The following is an 18,184-nucleotide window of genomic DNA, read 5'->3' as shown; positions in this document are numbered from 1 at the left end:
AATAAGGACATGAGGAAGAACAAACCGATAAATAAAATTCATCTGATTTTCTTTTTTTTTTCTGATTTTCAAAGTACATAACTGTGCCGTAGCTACCTGATGTCTAGGTTTACAGATTTTATTCTGCTTTTTGTCTTAAAATTTGTGCCCTTTACCAAAGGCTGATGCAGCTACCCATGTGATCCTGTTCAGGCTTCTAAATTCCCCCTAATTGACCTCAACATGGCTAGCACCATTTTAAACTTGGCCCCTGTGGAGTTCCATTAGGCCTTTCATAAATTTCAACCTAAGAGTTCTAGTCAAGTTCTATTTAAGAGGGCCAATCTCTCGCTGTGTTTCTCAAAGTCTAACCCGAAAGTCCTCCACAGTGGAATCACCAGGACTGACTACTTAAAATGTAGATTCCTAGGTTTCGCTCGAAGGGATTATGATTCACTAAGTCTGGAGTAGCACCCAAGAATCTGCATTTAAACTGATTCCCCAAGTGATTATGATCAAAATAAAAGTGGAAAACACTGTTCTAGGAATATCTTTAACTTCTTCAAAACTAGTAATTAAGATAGCTTATCACTTATACTGTCATGAAATAAACATCCTACAATACAATTCCTCACTATTTATGCATAAATGCATATATAGTGCTTATTTCAGACTTGCAAATCTGGCTTGTAACTACAATTCTACAAACCATGTTTCATATACCCTTTTTTTCTTAACCAATACAAACATACACTTTTCTTTTACCCAGTAGAATGGGCACAATGCTAAAGAATGTTTTACTCTTGCCTTCAAAAAATTCTAGTTGAAGTCCAAATACACATTTCTTCATAAAAAGAGAATGTCACAAGAACAATGGAAAGATATCTCTGAGCCTGAACATAGACTTCTAGTGAAAATTCTATTTTTCCAATAAATTCTAGAAGTTACTAAACACATTCAGAATCAGGATGCTAACACATTAGAACTCAAGGTGACTAAAAATAAAAAGGAGAACTATTTCAAGAAGTGACCATCCATATGCCAAGGTCACTCCTACACATAACAGAATAAGAAAGTCCCTCCTAGGGGCGCCTGGGTGGCTCAGTCATTAGGCGTCTGCCTTCGGCTCAGGTCATGATCCCAGGATCCTGGGATCCAGCCCCGCATCGGGCTCCCTGCTCTGGGGAATGCCTGCTTCTCCCTCTCCCACTCCCCCTGCTTGTGTTCCCTCTCTCACTGTGTCTCTCTGTCAAATAAATAAGAAAAAAAAAAAAAAAAAGAAAGTCCCTCCTATTCCAGAATATCTTCCCCACCCATTTAGTCACCCACTGCCTTCCGTTTTCACATCACATTTCTTTAATGTATTATGTTTAGGGCTGCTGTAACTTTGAACCATGATGTGGAAGGAATAGCCTATCAACTAACTGTAAACACTTTTTTTTTTTTTTTTAAGATTTTATTTATTTATTTGACAGACAGAGACACAGCGAGAGAGGGAACACAAGCAGGGGAGTGGGAGAGGGAGAAGCAGGCCTCCCGCCGAGCAGGGAGCCCGATGTGGGACTTGATCCCAGGACCCTGGGATCATGACCTGAGCCGAAGGCAGATGCCCAACGACTGAGCCACCCAGGCGCCCTAACTGTAAACACTTTTGCTAGAATGTATGTCACAATTACTTGGAATAACTGATGTGACAGCACCCAGGTCAGACAAGTTTCAGTGGATAAGAGGTTGTCTTAAATTGGATTCTCCCAGAAGCAGTTGCTGAGACAAAGATTTAAGGGATAGTCATTTATTTGAGATCAGATCAGGGAAATCACGGGTAGGGAAATGGGGAAGTGAAACAGGGAAAAGAGAAAAGCAATAGAGGGTGTGATAATGAGCAATTAACAACTATGGCAACTGGGGCTTGTGCCACGGGGTACCTCCAGGACATTACATAGCACATCTCAGAATTTTCTCAACCAAGGCATAAGGAGCAGGGGTATTTACTCACCAACTGCTGTTCCTCATTGTTTGAGGGATGCTCCAGGGCACCACGTCCTCCAAGCACCATTAGTGTTCCACTTGTATGGAGTGGAGTGACTTGAGTCTCAGGGGCTTGAAGAAGAAAGCTGTCAGCACATAAGAGACTGATGTGTGCTGAGGGAACATAGGTTGGTTCCAATAGCATCTGCTGCAGCATCCCTCAGATCCCCTTGGGTCCTATGTTATGTTGCCTCAGTCTGTTGCTGATCCTTCAAGGAGGTGATTCACTAGAACTTCAAAAGAGAAAAGAAAAAAAGACAACAGGAAGGTTGATGAGGCAAGAAATAGTCTCCAGGGGTGCAGTTGGGCCCAAAGTCATAATTGGTAATTATCATCTCCATCCTCTACCATTTGTTTAGCTGTCCATCTGGCCTTAGTTGTTTGCTTGGTGTGGTAACCTAAACCTTCAGCCCTGAGGGGTCTGAGCCATGACTGCCTTGCTCTTGTCAAACCGAGACTGCTTGAATTGGCTGTTCATGATTATCATCATGTATGAAATCAGTGAATGTGCCCCGGTGAATTGCCTGGGTCCCAGATATTTTCTTATTCACATCTTCAGAATGAAATTGCAAAACAAACAAACAAACAAGACCGCTAAGCAATAGGATGAGATTGGAAGAACTTCCAGGTTGGTACACACATTGAAGGTGAAAGGGTGGCATGCATGGAGAGGGTATGGAAGCTCCATTCCTGCCCCCCACCCCAGCCCCAATACTTCACCTATGCATGTCTTCCAATTGGCTGTTCCTGAGTTGGATGTTTTATAACAAACCAATAATACTAACTGAAGCACTTTCCTGAGTTTTATGAGGCATTCTAGCAAATTATTATACGTGAGGAGGTGTATAGCCAGTTGTTCAGAAGTGTAGTTGGCAATCTGGAACTTGGGACAGGCATCTGAAGTTAGGGCAGTCTTGTGGGGCTGAGCCCTTGAGCTTGGGGAATCTGACACTAACTCTGGGTTGAATTGTAGCGCACAGAATTGGTATCCAAAGAGTTGGAGAACTGGTAGTTAGTGTGGAAAAAACCCCACACATTTGGTGTCAGAAGTATTTATGAGTAAAAATAGCTCAGATTATATATTTTGGAAACAAATCCTTTATCAGAGATATGTGTTGCAGGCATTTTATCCAATTTGGTAGCTTGCCTTTTTGCTACCTTTTGAAGAACAGATGTTTTTAATTTTGATGAAGTCCAATTTTATAAATTCTTTGAAATGGTTTACGCTCTTTGCAGTCTGAGAACTCTTTGCCCACCCCAAAGTAACAAAATTTTCTCCTGTCTTTCTTCCTGATGTTTTGTCATTTTGATTTTATACTTAGGCCTTTGATCCATTTCAGATATATTTTTGTGTATTTATGAAGAGTTGATGTTTATTAACTTTTCTCATCTTGATATCCAGCAACAACTTTTTGAACAGATTTTTTTTTTCTTGTTAAGTCACCTCGGCACCTTTGTAATAAAGCAATTGACCATATATGTGTGGGGTCTATTTCTAGTCTCTATTCTGTTCTTTCTTTCTTTATCCCTCTTTCTCTCTCTCCCCCATATACATATATATATATGGATAACCATATATGTATTCATCCATATCCATATATATATATACACACACACACACGTATATAGTAAGTTTTGAAATCAAGTAGGATAAGTCCCACAACTTTGTTCTCTCTTTTTATAAATTGCTTAGGTTATTTTAGTCCTTTTGCCCTTCCATACATAATTTTGAATCAGCTCTCCAGTTTCTACAAAAATAGTTTGCTGGAATTTTTATTGATATTTTATTGACAAATTTGGGGATATGGAATCTTAATAATATCAAGTCTTCTACCCCATAATCATGGTATGCTTCTCCATTTATTTAGGTATTCTCAATTTCTCTTAGTGATATACCATGTGTACTTGAAAATAATACGTATATTGCAGTTGCATGTAGTGCTTTATAAATGTCAATTAGGTTTAGTTGGTTTATAGTGTTTTTTATGATCTTCCATGTTTTGTTAATTTTTTATGGTCTAGAGTCCTTAGTAATTGTTGATGGAAGGGAGGTGAAATCAGGCAGGATGTGTTATCTATTTCTCTTTTATTCTTTCAATATTTCCTTCATGTATTTTAAGCCCTTGTTATTAGGTGTATGCATCCTTATGATTGTTATATCTTTCTGATGAATTGTCCTTTTAATTATTATTAAATGTCCCTGGTAATTTATTACTGGTACTACTCTTTGGCTTGAAAGCTATTTTATTACCTGGCACTAATATAGTCACTATAGCCTGTGTATGCTTATTGTTTTCATGGTTTATCTTTTTTTTCCAATTATTTGCTTCTTTTTTTTTAAGATTGTATTTATTTATTTGACAGAGAGAGACACAGCGAGAGAGGGAACACAAGCGGGGGAGTGAGAGAGGGAGAAGCAGGCTTCCCGCAGAGCAGGGAGCCCGATGTGGGGCTCGATCCCAGGACCCTGGGATCATGACCTGAGCCGAAGGCAGACGCTTAACGACTGAGCCACCCAGGCTTTTGCTTTTAACCTGTGTCTTTATATTTTAAATGTATCTCTTGTAGGAAACATGTAGTAAGGTCTTGTTTTTTAAAATCTATTCTGTTCATCTCTGCCTTTTAACTGGAACATTTGGACATTAGCATTATCTGCTGTCTCCTGTTAGTGGCCCAGGACAGTTCCTAGAGTCATTAACTCACTGACATTCTTGGTCTGTCCCTCCTGCCAGTCTGAGCATGGTCTTGCTATAAGAGGCTGTCAGCGTGTAGAGGAAGGATAAGGGCCGAAGAGATGTAGGGAGGGCCTTGACCGTGTCTCCTTCAGGGGAAATAAAGAAAAAAAAAAAAAAGAAGGGTATTTTATTTCTTTGTCCAAGGCATGCAATTGTGTTAGTTAGGGGAAATAAGTTTGGGGATATCATAAATGTGTGTGTTGAAAGGTTGAGGACAATGAGCCACTAGGAAGACGCCAAAAAGGAAGAATAAAACGACATGAAAATCAGTCTTTAAAAGAAAGAAAATCTACCTCTTCAAGTATTTATTATGCTTTCTGCCTTTACTTCATGCTAAGCCACTCATCTATATCATTGGATTTAATATTTATAACAATCGTATGTGTTAGGTGGTATGATTCTACAAATGAGGAAACTGAGACTTAGAAAAGTAACATCCCCCAGTGAGTAAAGACAGAACCAAGATTCCAACTGGACTATCAGATGCTAGATCCTGTGCTAAGAGGGGCTATGTGGGATAAGCTTTGCCTGCTTCACAGACAGCTGTCTATTTGCCATGGGTGCTCCATGGAAAGCATCCTTCAGAAACCTAAATTCTGTTAACAGACTCTGGATAAACTGGGTGACCGAGGAAGTGTTGCTCAGTTACGTTAACAACTCCCTGGCACCCAGGCAAGAGCCAGAACGGGGATCTCAAGAGAATGCAGAGTTGTCTTCTGCTGTTGGCCCTCAAGGGCAGGCTCTTGCACTGTCCCAGGTGCTCCTATGCCCCACCCTTGAGGATGAGTAAGGGGAAGCTCTGCAGCATCCCTATCACTTCAACAGTGGCTGCCAGTGCCCAAGCTAGCTGTGGAATATCAAGGATGGCTCAGTTCATGGGGCCCAAGTGGAAGCTCCAACCTTCCATGTGAAAGTTCAAGGCCCCACGTGGTCTCTCTTGGGACTGATGTTCTTTCAGGGTAGACCATTTTTCTGGCTTATAATATTCTTGGTTACAATTTATATTGACTCAGCTGCAGGCAGTCTAGCTGACACAGCTGTACCATCAGCTGAAGACTGTTAATTCCTCATATAAATGGAATATATCAGCTTTGGTCTGGGTCTGTCTCGAAAATAAGTGACCAAGTTCGCCCTCTCTGAAATTACATAGAAGTCACAAACCCATTGGTAGGAGGCTACCACATAATTTAAACATCTTATACTGTTCACTGCTTTACTAGCCAAGCTTCAAATTGTGCAACTCAAGTTATCTTCTCTCATATACACTCCTTCTACCCACTCATGGTCCTCCACCCTGCCCCAGACATTTCTGTAAAATATGTGGGATACAGAAAGAGCACCTCCATTTTGTAACAAGGAAATTGAAGTCCAGGAAGAAAGAGTATCTAGCCCAAGGTAAAGCCAGACCAGAACTCCTTATTATTATCCAGGAAGTCCTTATTGAGTGAACTTTGCAGTAGACTACAGTGCCTGGGGTGAACACTGTGGCATGCCCACGTTTGGCCGATCTACCTAATCCTACTATGGAATTGCCGGTTCCACATGGATGTTCAACCTGTGAAAAATACTCTGCTTTCTCTGGACTTTCTGTAGATCTTGTAGTAGGTCCTGTGGCTTCCATAAAAAAAATTATCACAAACTTGGCCGCTTAAAGGAATAAAAGTTTATTCTCTCACATTCTGGAGGCTGCTGGCAGCCCACAGCCAAACAGTTAGCAGGCTTGGTTCCTTCTAGAGACTCTGAGGGAGAATCAGTTCCATGGCTCTCTGTTAACTTGTGGGGGCTGCCAGCAATTACTGGTGTTCCCTGACTTATAGAAGCATCACTCCAGCCTCTGCCTCCATCTTCACCTCACCTTCTCCTCTGTGTGTGTCTGTCATCTGTGTGTCTCTTACAGGATACCTGTTATTAGGTTTGGGGCCCATCTGGATGATCTGGGATGATACCTCAAGATCCTTAACTTAATTACATCTGCAAAGACCTCTTTTCCAAGTAAAGTCACATTCACAGTTTCCAGGGATTAAGACATGGGCATATCTTTTTGAGGGACCATCATTCACCCCACTATTCCCCCATGGCCTATTCCTCCAGATTTATTTGAATCATCTTAGGCTTGGTACCAAGTAGAATACCAGAGTCCTCCTAATTGAAGTAAGAAAATTATGGAGTTTCTATTACATGAAAAGAATTGAGCTAGAAGACATAAAAATAAATGGCATCTTGCATCCCACCTAACTGTGTAACTGTAATCTATTAACAGGTGCACAAGTAACTGACCCAGGACACTGGTGAGGTTCAAGTACATCAGCAGACATCATGCCACCATCTTTTGGGAGACGTTCTTAGCATATATGAGTATTTTTAACAACAACAACAGCAACAACAATCTCTCCTAAAATCCCACTCACAGTTAAAGGAAATGGCATCATTTCTTTTGCCCTTGGTGTGGACTCTAATATCGGAGATAACATTACAGGAAGTTAGCAGACTTAAGGCGTGTCAAACTTGACCCTTTGAAAAGATTTTATGTGGTATATATCAGAACTTGGGCCAATTTCATCTCTCTTTGATTCCTGTGGCCAGACACTCTGAAGTAAATGTGGGGCTGAAAAACAAAAACAAAACAAACCAACAACAACAACAACAACAAAAAAACCTGTCACTATATCAAGTAATCAACATTGTAAATAATTCCCAAAGGCAATGAAGAATCCAAAGATGGGACTTAATAAATGAGCCCTATTAAAAAAAAAATTACTACACCTAATCTTTTTTCCTATGAAGCTAACAAAGGAGCCCCTAGAAACAAGTACCAGTTCCCCCAGGGCTCCACACTTTCTCCCGATTAAGAGACTGCCCCATCTCACTAACATTTTCTGTTAATATGGATTTCAGGAGTAATTCACTAAGCAAGACCCTAAACCACCAGAATTTACAAGAATCAAGGTCATCGAATGAATTATGTCTAAAAATTAAGAAGTGCCAAATGCTTTTAATCCCACCCGATATTCCATTACATTACCCCAGATATGGCAGTTGAGATATTTCTCCTATTGTTCTGAACCCTCAGCTCAGCAAGAGTGTGTGCCATTTTATAAGTAGAGGCTGTTCGATGTTTTCTTAATCCAACAACTTCGGAAAGATGGTGTTTGTGTGAAAAGAAGAGGAGAAATAACAGTTTATACCTTTATGTATGCATAGTCTTCAATTTTGCAAGAAACATTAAAAAAAGTTCAACCCTTTATAATATGAACAGAGTAAAACTTAAATTCAAAACTTGAGCAAAGCAGTGAATTTTGCCACCATTCTGTTGGGATGAGTTACAATTGAGATCAGAACCCAGGACACCTTGGATTGGGTTTCCCAAGGAGAGAGAGAGAGAGAGAGAGAGAATTGGTGGGAGGGAGGTGGGGAAGGTAGAGAGAGTAAAAAAATACTTTTTGAATTGGGTAAATGCCTGCCCTGATCAAAGGCCCTACTTGCCAAAGCATCTGGCAAGGGCAGGTGTTTCAGAGAAAGGAATTAGGATGGGGGCACCCTCAACAAGGGACTTGATTCAGATTCTAACTCAAAATTTCAATTTCAGACCCAAGAGAAGGATGCTCTCTTAATTGATTCTCTCTGCTATTGTCATGATTAGAATTATTCTGACCCGTATCCATGCTTAATTGGTTGCCTGCATTTGATCTGAGACCATGAATCCCACTAGATGATCATAGCCTTTAAGAATGTTTCCCTGTGGCAACTCCAGTCTGGCATTACACCATGGGAAGCTGTCTTGTGGCTTTTGGTCCTTTTATAGCAATGCATTTCTGCCCCCCAAAGTAAATCTCCATATGCCCTTCCCAGTCCACCTTATGATTCTTCTTTGGGCTTCTGTCATACTGCAGAAATCTTTTAAGTTGTCACCTGGAGATTTCTTTACTTAGAATTGCTTATCCCCAAGATCACAAGACTATGGGAGATTTACCCAGACCCTGACCACTTTTGCCTTCAAGGGTACACTCTAGACACCTTCATTATAGCTGCAGCTACAGCAGCATTTCTTGTGTATGTAGCCCTGTAGCTCTGATATTTAATGAAATAGGCAATATGTATTCCCAAATGCTGAGTTTTCTTGGGACACTTTCCAGGTGCTGTATTCCTTCAGATATGGTTATTCAGTCCACAAAAGTTGTGCTCCTTAGACTGTCTCGTCCTTGTCTTTCAGTCTCTATTGTCTATGGGGAAACCAGTAAAGCCCTGGGTCCCAGGGTTGTTTTCCTTTGCCCATTGCTTCAGGATGCCAAACATCACCCAGCAAAAGATTGGAATAAGACTATACTACTTCTCTCTCTATTGTGCCTTGAGGGCCAAACTAGCACATACAGAAAAAAAGGCAGGCTGTAAAGTACAAACGCTATTGGAGGAGGACTAGAGAAGGGTAGAAGATAGTGGTTTCATTCGACCAAATGATCATGCTCATATGTTCGGTTAAGGCACGTTTGCTTTTCTATTCCTCCTGTGTGTTCACTTTAGTGAGTTTGTCTCAGAGTGCGAGATTTAAAGAGTCCTGGCACACAGTGTCTTCTTGGAGGACCTGTGGATCCCAAGAGCATGAAGTCACGATTGCTCAATTCACATGTGAAGATGATCGTAATGAGAAGAATCGCCCAGAGCTGATGCCAGTTAAAAAGAAAGGTTAAAGAAGGTAAGGTTTTTTTCAAATTTTTATTTAAATTCTAACTAGTTAACATGTAGTGTAATATTAGTTCAGGAGTAGAATTCAGTGACTCATGACTTACATACAACACCCAGTGCTCATCACAAGTGCCCTCCTAATGCCCATCACCCATAGAGCCCATCCCCACCTCCCACCCTCCAACAACCCTCCGTTTGTTCTGAATTTGTAAGAGTCTCTTATGGTTTGCTTTCTTCTCTCTCCCTCTCACTCTCTTTTTTTCCTGAAGAAGGTAAGTTTTGAGGTCAAGCCTGGCTTCTCTGTTTTCTCTCTTCCTGAACTTACTTAGGTCTGCTTTGTTATAGTGCCTTTTTATGGCAAAGAGAAAGCTTCTCTATGGACATAAACTTTCAAAGATCAGAACTCTTCAGTCATTTCTAGTGACCACTCTGTAACCTCAATAATTAAGTCTTTCACTCTGGTCATTTTCTTTCACTGGCAAATTTATGTAAATCCAAGAAAAAAAGAAAGGAGCTAGGAAGTTCAGCTGTGTTTTACCTACTGGGGACAAGAAAGAAAATGGAATTGAGCCTAAAAAGATGGGTCCACTACAATGAAGGTGGTTATTAGAGTAAGGCACTTCTCAGATATGAAATACATTCCAATCTGAGCAAATATTTAGAGGCAGAATAAACCAGCACTGGCAAAATAGTTTGGGATAGTTGGAATGTTGCTTCTGTCCGAGACTGGAAATAGTTCCCTGGTGGGTACTGTTTTTTAAAAATAGAGTCCATCGAGTTTGCTTTTTATGATAAAACCAATTTATGATCACTAGAAAAAATGGAAAAAAAAATACAAAAAATGAGGGAGGAAAAAAACCTACCTATAGGTCCTACTAGACTGGAAATCATTTGGGGCATTGGTGGGATTTTGTAAAAAGGACACAGCCTTTGGGATCAGAAAGATCTGGATATAATTGCAATTCTAAGTTGTGTGACCTTGGGCAAATTCCTTCAATTTGAGCACATGCTTAATAAATGAAAGTTGAACCAAAAAAAAAAAAAAAGCCCGAGTATTTTTACATTCCAGAGTCATTAGAGAGGAATACTCCCCTTTCTTTTTCATGTATGACACTGTTTTAGGATCAGTGTTTAACAACATTTAATGTTCTTGTTTGGACTTGTTTATTCTTCATTGTTGTGAGCTGAACTCTGCATTCCTGGCTTTCTCACTTGGCACTCCCATTACAGCCTTATTTTAGCTTTTTTTCTTTTTTTTTTTTAAGTAATCTCTACAACAAACATGGGGCTCGAATTCACAACCCCAAGATCAAGAGTCATATGCTCTTCTGACAGAGCAGGCCAGACACCCCTATTTTAGCCTTTGCCATGACTCCTCTCATTGTAGCTCTTGCTTTTCTCCCTTGACTCTCTCCTTTACCCCTTTCCAAGACACCTTCAGTCTCTACCTACCAGCCTCAGCCATACCAATGATGTCTCACTTTCCATCTAGAAAGAGGACGGGCAACCCATGAACTTGAGTCTGCAAGTCCTTCTTCATTCTTAAAGTAAGTGAAAGTTAAAATAAAAATGGCTGTGATAAGCCATATTGATGCTGTGTTTCAAAGAACTTACTATGGTATTATATTAACATGATAAAGTAATTCAGAATTCAAATGTTGGAAAAGCTGCTCATATCACATGCCTATTGCACTGTCTCATCTGACTTCTGTGTGCTTTGGAAGAGCACCCACTGCTCCACGAGTCTCCCTCACACTGCTTGCAGAGCAGCACCAAAGAGTCCTGGAGACCACTCTCCTGGGTAGGAGGAAATTGAGGGTCTACATACAACCTCTTTCCTTTACCCAGGCTACTGATAGAACCTTCTGGAGCTCACGGGTAAAATTCAAAAGGCTCACACAGTGGTGAAACCTTAATGCTTATCAAAAACCAAAGGAAAGCCAAACAAAAATTGACCTTACTTATCAATATGTCTCTTGGGATGAGATGAAGGAATACTTTATGAAAAGCCACGGGTTGTGAAAATTAGTTTGGTGGGTGGAGTTCAGCATTTTTTTAAAGTGAAAGAACATAATAAAACAGAAAACGTCAAAGTATAAAATAGATGGTATATGTAGATATTGTTTCATGAACTTTATGAAAAATGTGTGTGTGTGTGTGTGTGTGTGTTTGTAAGGCAAAACATTTTTTTCCGGGCGCCTGGGTGGCTCAGTCGTTAAGCGTCTGCCTTTGGCTCAGGTCATGATCCCGGGGTGCTGGGATCGAGTCCCACATCGGGCTCCCTGCTCGGCGGGAAGCCTGCTTCTCCCTCTCCCACTCCCCCTGCTTGTGTTCCTGCTCTCGCTGTCTCTCTCTCTGTCAAATAAATAAATAAAAACAAACAAACAAAAAAAAAAACCCATTTTTTTCCATGGTCACAATCAGAAATGTTTAAAAAACCCTGTAATAAGAATGTGGTCCAGGGTAGAGTGGAAATGATTCTAGAGGCTTGAAAGAGATAGGTTGGGAAAAGCAGGGCAGATGGGCCTAGGCAGGCACCTGGGCAGGTACCAGAAACAGGCCAGTCCCCTCTTCACAGTTCTGCCAAACTCACACACACACCACACCACACCATACCCTATATACACATTTGCCCATCCCTAACACCACTTTCCTAAATTCCTAAGTCCCACCCCTGTAATTGTTGCCTCTGGCATAATGCTATAGATTCCTGCCTTGATCCAAAGGAGTCTTCTAGGAAAATATCAGTCCAGGAGGATGTCCACAAGAAGAAGATCAAGAACACCAGAGACTTCTGTTTCCTTCCTGGATTGGGTGTCATGAAGGGATGACTGACCCACTTGCTTTTTCACGCAGCTTCCTATTTTAGAGTTTCTGCTTTGGAAAATTTTTTTTAAGATTTTATTTTTTAAGTAACCTCTACATGCAACATGGGGATCAACCCACAACCCGGAGATCAAGAGCCACGTGTTCCAGCGACCCAGCCAGCCAGGCGCCCCTGCTTTTGAATATTTAGATTAATAATAACATACATAGAGCCCCCATGTTAGGTTACCTGATAAGCACTATCACTGAAACATGAAAAAGCCTTATGTTTTATGTTCTTAGTCACCTGTATCACGTGCTCTACAAATGCTGCAAGAGTCTTTCCTGAGGAAGTGTCCAGTTAAACCACACGCACCGTAGGTTCTCTCTGAATTGTGCAAGGAGAGCGCCTGTGGTTCGCTCATCCTGTGTTTGATCTCAGGCAGAGCTTTTGAAGGCTGCTGTCCAGGCAGTTGAGCTAAAGCCACAAGTCGCTTTACCTCCCTTCATCTGGGGACACTGACATTTTCTCACCTTTCTTGCCATAATGCAAACCTCACAGAGAGAGTGTGAGAATGAGGTTGAGAGGGTCGGGCAGAGGGAACTGAGAAGCACTCAGCAGCTCCCCAGGTCTCCTTGGCTGCGGGCTGTGGCTGTGGGGGCTCCCCAGCCCCCAGTGGGGTGTGGGGCGTGGGCAGCCCTCCCAGCCCGCTTCCTCCTCCTATGGGGCTTAGAGGCAACCTCCTCTCTGTTTTTTGAGCTCCTCTCCTGCCATGGGTCCCACCCCCCACCCTGTGACACTTTGCTGTAATGGGTACCTGCTCTAGGCAGCTGTTCACGTCACCTCACCTGGGAAACCTCCTTTTGGTGATCTTGACTTCATTTATTAGCTCCTAGAAATTTAATTTCTACAACTATTTACCTTAGTTTTGGTCTGCCCTGTTAGTGCTCCTAACCCAAGGTCATGGAGGGAACTGCTGGGGTGCCAGTATTGTTCCATTTCTTGATCTAAGTGGTGATTTCATGCATGTGTTCACTCTCTGTTGGTACATGAAGCTGAATACTTCTGATTCGTGTGCTTTCCTGTATATATGTTATATTTCAATAAAAGGGTTATTCCTATCTTGACCATTCCCTGAGAACCTTAGTTTCTATATGTCTCTTAACCTATAGCAAAATGCCTGACACTTAAAGACTTCTCAGGAGGCATTGATTTAAATGTTAGTCACCCTTGGGGCACCAGGGTTGCACGCAGTAGGTTAAGTGGCCTACTCATGGTTTTGGTTCAGGTCGTGATTTCAGGGTTGTGGATAGAGGCCTGTGTCGGGCTCTACGCTCAGTTTGGAGTCCGCTTAAGACTCTCTCTCCCTCTCTCTCTTCCCCTCCCCCCATGCTTGCACTCTCTCTAAAAAAAATGTTAGTCTCCCTGCTATAGACGTAGCAATGTCCAGTGGGAAAACACTGGACTAGAAATATGGAAACTTGAATTCTATTCCTGGGCCTGATGTCATTTACTTGAACTAATGTAGGCAAGTTATCAGGCTCCCTAAAGGTCAGCTTGTACATCTATAAAATGGACCCCTGCACCTGCCTTCTTGACCTCACAAGGATCCCTCTAGGGATTGGATGAGGTCATGGCATAAAAGTATATAAAAGTAAGACATGCAGGACAAATGTGACATCGGTTTTCTCAGGAGCCTCCTGCTTATAGCCATGTTCCTTGGTCCAGATTGGATTGCAGGAAGCCAGGGATGGGGCCTTTGCACCTCTCTTCATGCAGGAGCAATAATAAAGAATTATTTTTAAAGGATATCCCTGCATCCCCCAGGCTGGCTCTCTAAGTCACCTCAGAGAGTCTCCCCCTGCTCTCGCTGAGTTTCTGTTTGCAATTTTTCATGAGGTGTGACTCATGAGGACCCCTTCTGTCTTCCCCCCTGGGGCCACACACTGGACTGGCTCGCTGCCCACCCACTCTGCCCTGCAGTATGCAGAGTGCTGTAGCTGGGCAGGAAGCAGCTATGGTGGACCTAACAGTGGAAGGAGGTGGGTCAGGAGGGAGGAACGTGGGGTGTGTTAGAGGGAAGAGGAGAATGTAAAGAGAAGCGTCATCTCACCTCCATCTCGGGCTGAAGTGAAAAGGAGGGACTTCTCTTGGACTGGAGGCTATTGAATTTCTGCTCAGAAGTTGACTGCTCAGTCAAGAACAATTCTATCCTGGGTCCAAGATGTGGGGCCTCATCAGGACTACAAAGCTAATCTAAGGGGTGGGAGGGGCAGCATGATGTGAAAGCTCAGGGACCTCAGTGGTCAAGTGGACCTTAGTTTGAAGCTTGGCTCTGTAGCTTTCTAGCTAGAGACCTTGACCTTCCTAAACCTCACTTTTTTTCCCCTGAAAATGTGTTAGTAGGTATCTGATGAATTTTTCATGACATTAAACAAGAAAACACATGGACTTGGCATATAGTAAGCTCTTAGTACTATTACTTTTTTACTATTAAATACAAAGGAGAGCCACATGAGAGTTTGAAATAGAACACAAAGGTAGCTCTGGGGGATGGAAGGACAAATAGGGAAAAAAAAGACCACAGAGCCAGCATGTGAATCTGGGTATGAGGTTTGGGGGAGTGGAGAAATTGAATTAAGGCACAGAACTCACGCCATGTAGAAGGATAACACAGATGGTTTGGTTTGTCAGATGGTTCCAAGTCCTTGTTAGCTTTGAGGCTCCAGCACTGTGGGTTGGGTTGGTGATATTCCCTAACTTTAAACTGGCTGTATCAGGTAGGCAAAGCATCTTAAACAGATTACAAAAATAACTAACTCTTACAGGAAAAGATTAATTAGACTTCATTAAATTTAGGAACTGCTCCTCTTTAGGAACACCATTAAGAGCATGAAAAGATAAGCTATGGACTGGGAAAAGATATTTGCAACCCAGGTACAACCTAAATAAATACAGTTTTAAGGGGGAGGGACACGGGCAAAAGACTTGAACTACACAGGGAAAATACCCAAATGGCCAGGCCAGTAAGCATATGAAAAGTAGCATAATCAGCCAAGAAATGCAAATTAAAACCACTCCTTGTCCTATTAATGGGGGAGAAAAAGATATTGGCAAAGATATGGAACATTTGGAACTCTTGTACATTGCTGCTAGGACTGAAAATTGGTATAAACACTTTGGAAATGGGTTTAGAAGTATCTACTGCAACTGTACACATGCATTTCCTATAATCCCAAATGCCACTCCTTAGTGTGCGGGATAGTCAGAACAGCACTGTTCACAATAGTTCCAAACTGAAAACCGTCTGAATACCCATTAACAATAGAATGAACAAGCCGACTGGGATACATTTATAGAAATGGAATATTATTCAGCATTGAAAGTGAACTGACAACTGCTAACATAACAACATTTGATGAATCTCACAAACATAATATTGAGTGAAGGAAGTCCAACACAAGGGTGCAATTTCATTTACATAGAGTTGAAATGGCAAAAGCAGTCTATGATGACCAACGGCAAGATAGTGGTCATCTTTAGGGGAGGGGAGATGACAGAGAGGGACCACAAGGGGTTGCCAGAAAGATTTTCATGATCTATTTCTTGATTTTATGAAGGTTATAAAAATTTTACAAACTCACTGATTTGTCCACTTGTGAATTTTGTATTTTTCCAAATGTATTATATGTAGGTCAATAAAAAATAAGTTTACTTATAAACCAAGGAGAACCTGTCCCCCCCCCCCCATATAACCCCTAAAAGAAAACTGCATTACTGTGACCTGTGAGATGCAGCACTGCGCCTGCAGTCAGACTTTGCAGATGACATGGAATTCTGCAGTCCTTGTGGGAAGAGGCCCATCATCCCCTCCACGATGCCTGGGCATTGGCAGAAAGATCAGGAGGGCAATGAGAAGTTAATTGGGCACAACTCCATAGAGGAGCTCTTTGAATTAATGAAACAACTTACACACATTGAGCCCAAGTATGCTCAGCACCAGCAGACAGCCAAGGCCCTGTGTCCTGCTAAATGGAAAACTCATGCAACAGGGTGCAGGGGAAGGCCTCCAGGAGGCAGCAGAAACTGCATCTGAGCTTTGCACTTCCCCAAGAGGCAGGTATGGTGGCAAGAGAGAAGACAATGGAGGCCTGGAAAGATTAAGTACCCAGCTCCAGGCACCTGCCGTGAAGGGCAAGGTCTGAACCCAGCACTTGAATTCCAATAACCTGGTTCCAGAACTTGGAAACTTGGCCACTATGCTGTGCAACCTCTTGAAGTATCCATGAAATCTAAGGCAGGGCTGTCAGCAGACATGCAAGGGAAGCCACATTGGTGTTTTTAAATTTTCTAGTAGCCACATATGAAAAAGAAAGAAGAAAGAGATGGACTAATTTTAATATTATATTTTATTTCAATTGATACATCCAAAAATTAGCATTTCCACATGTAATATAAATATAAAAATAATTCTTGATGAGATATTTATTTCACACTTACGGTACATCTGCACTTCAAGTCCATATGTGGCTAGGAACCCCATTTTGGACGGCCCAGGTCTAGGAGGAGACCTGGAGGACCATCCAGGTGAACGGACTGATTTGTGCAAAGGCTCACAGATGGGAGCGCTCTGTGCATTTGGGGCATTTTTCTGTGAATTGCCTGAGTCTGAGCATCCTGACAGCAGCTCCCAGGGAAATTTGCTCTGCCACTTGGCACTCCTCTCTGCCTCTAGTGCGTAAAGAGAGCTGAAAGCACAGATCTGTGAACTCAGGCTTTCAGACCCGTAGTGACTATGAGCCAACATGAGCCACACATTCAGCCATGTCACCATCAGTCTCATGGTGCGGGCCAAGCCTGGACCCTCACCTCCTAAGTTTTCCCTCCCTCCCCTTCAGGGCTCATTCTCCACTGTCCTTGCCTCCCCCATCCACCTCATTCCTTCCTCACTTCTGACTTCACAGCTCGGGGGCTGCTACTCTGCCTTCTTGCCTCTTCTCTCTTCCTCTCCAAACCCCACCCACCCTCTGCTTAGGACCCTGATATAGCCTCTTTATAAAATTTACCAAGAGCCCTGCTCTAAACAGCAACCCCAGTTTGGGCTGCACAAGCCTATGGGTGCATCCTCGTGTACCTTTGTCTGGTCAGTTTCATAGCCAGTTGGTCCCCAATCAGAGCTGTGTCTTCTGTCAATGTCAGATAGACTGTGGGCAACTTATAAATAAGTGTTGTGAGAATAAAACATTCAAGGGTTGAAAGAAGCTGAATTCCCATGCCAATGTGACTCTCCAAACAGGACAAATGAGGTAACTGTACTTTATGGTCATTGCGCATTTGCCAAATAACAGCCTGTTGAATCATTCATTGAAGTCTGTCTGATTACAACATTAACTAAGAATTAATTCTCCATCTGTATAGGAAATAATGATATGTAGTAATGTGAGCTATGCACATATTTAACTCACTTGGAAACACAGGAATTCACATTTCTAGATGTCCTGGCAAGAACGGGCTGAGATGTTCATTTACAGACAAGTATGCCACGGCGTGTGGGCATGTCCTTCCTAAACAATGCCAACTGTCAGGATCAGCCACTTCCAGAGATACATGAAATGTAAACAAATAATTTTCTCAAAAGGTTTGCAATCATACCTTATTCCTATGCCACCTTAGGAAAAATTTAATTAAAATAATTTTATTATCGGGGCACCTGGGTGGCTCAGTCGATTAAACGTCTGCCTTTGTCTCAGGTCATGATCCCAGGGTCCTGGGATTGAGCCCCATGTCAGACTCTATGCTCAGCAGGAGCCTGCTTCTCCTCAGTCCCTCCCTCTGCTCATGTGCTCTCTCTCTCTCTCTTAAATAAATAAATAAAATCTTTAAAAAAATAATTCTATTATCATCTTTGAATGTATAGACCTTGCTTTGAGGCCTTCATCAAACAATGCCAGGGATA

This window comes from Mirounga leonina, unplaced genomic scaffold (assembly GCF_011800145.1).
Source record: "Mirounga leonina isolate KUSES-001 unplaced genomic scaffold, KU_Mleo_1.0 Mir_115, whole genome shotgun sequence".
Lineage (NCBI taxonomy): Eukaryota > Metazoa > Chordata > Mammalia > Carnivora > Phocidae > Mirounga > Mirounga leonina.
The sequence above is the reverse complement of the archived record's forward strand: the minus strand, read 5'-3'. Positions refer to the sequence as shown.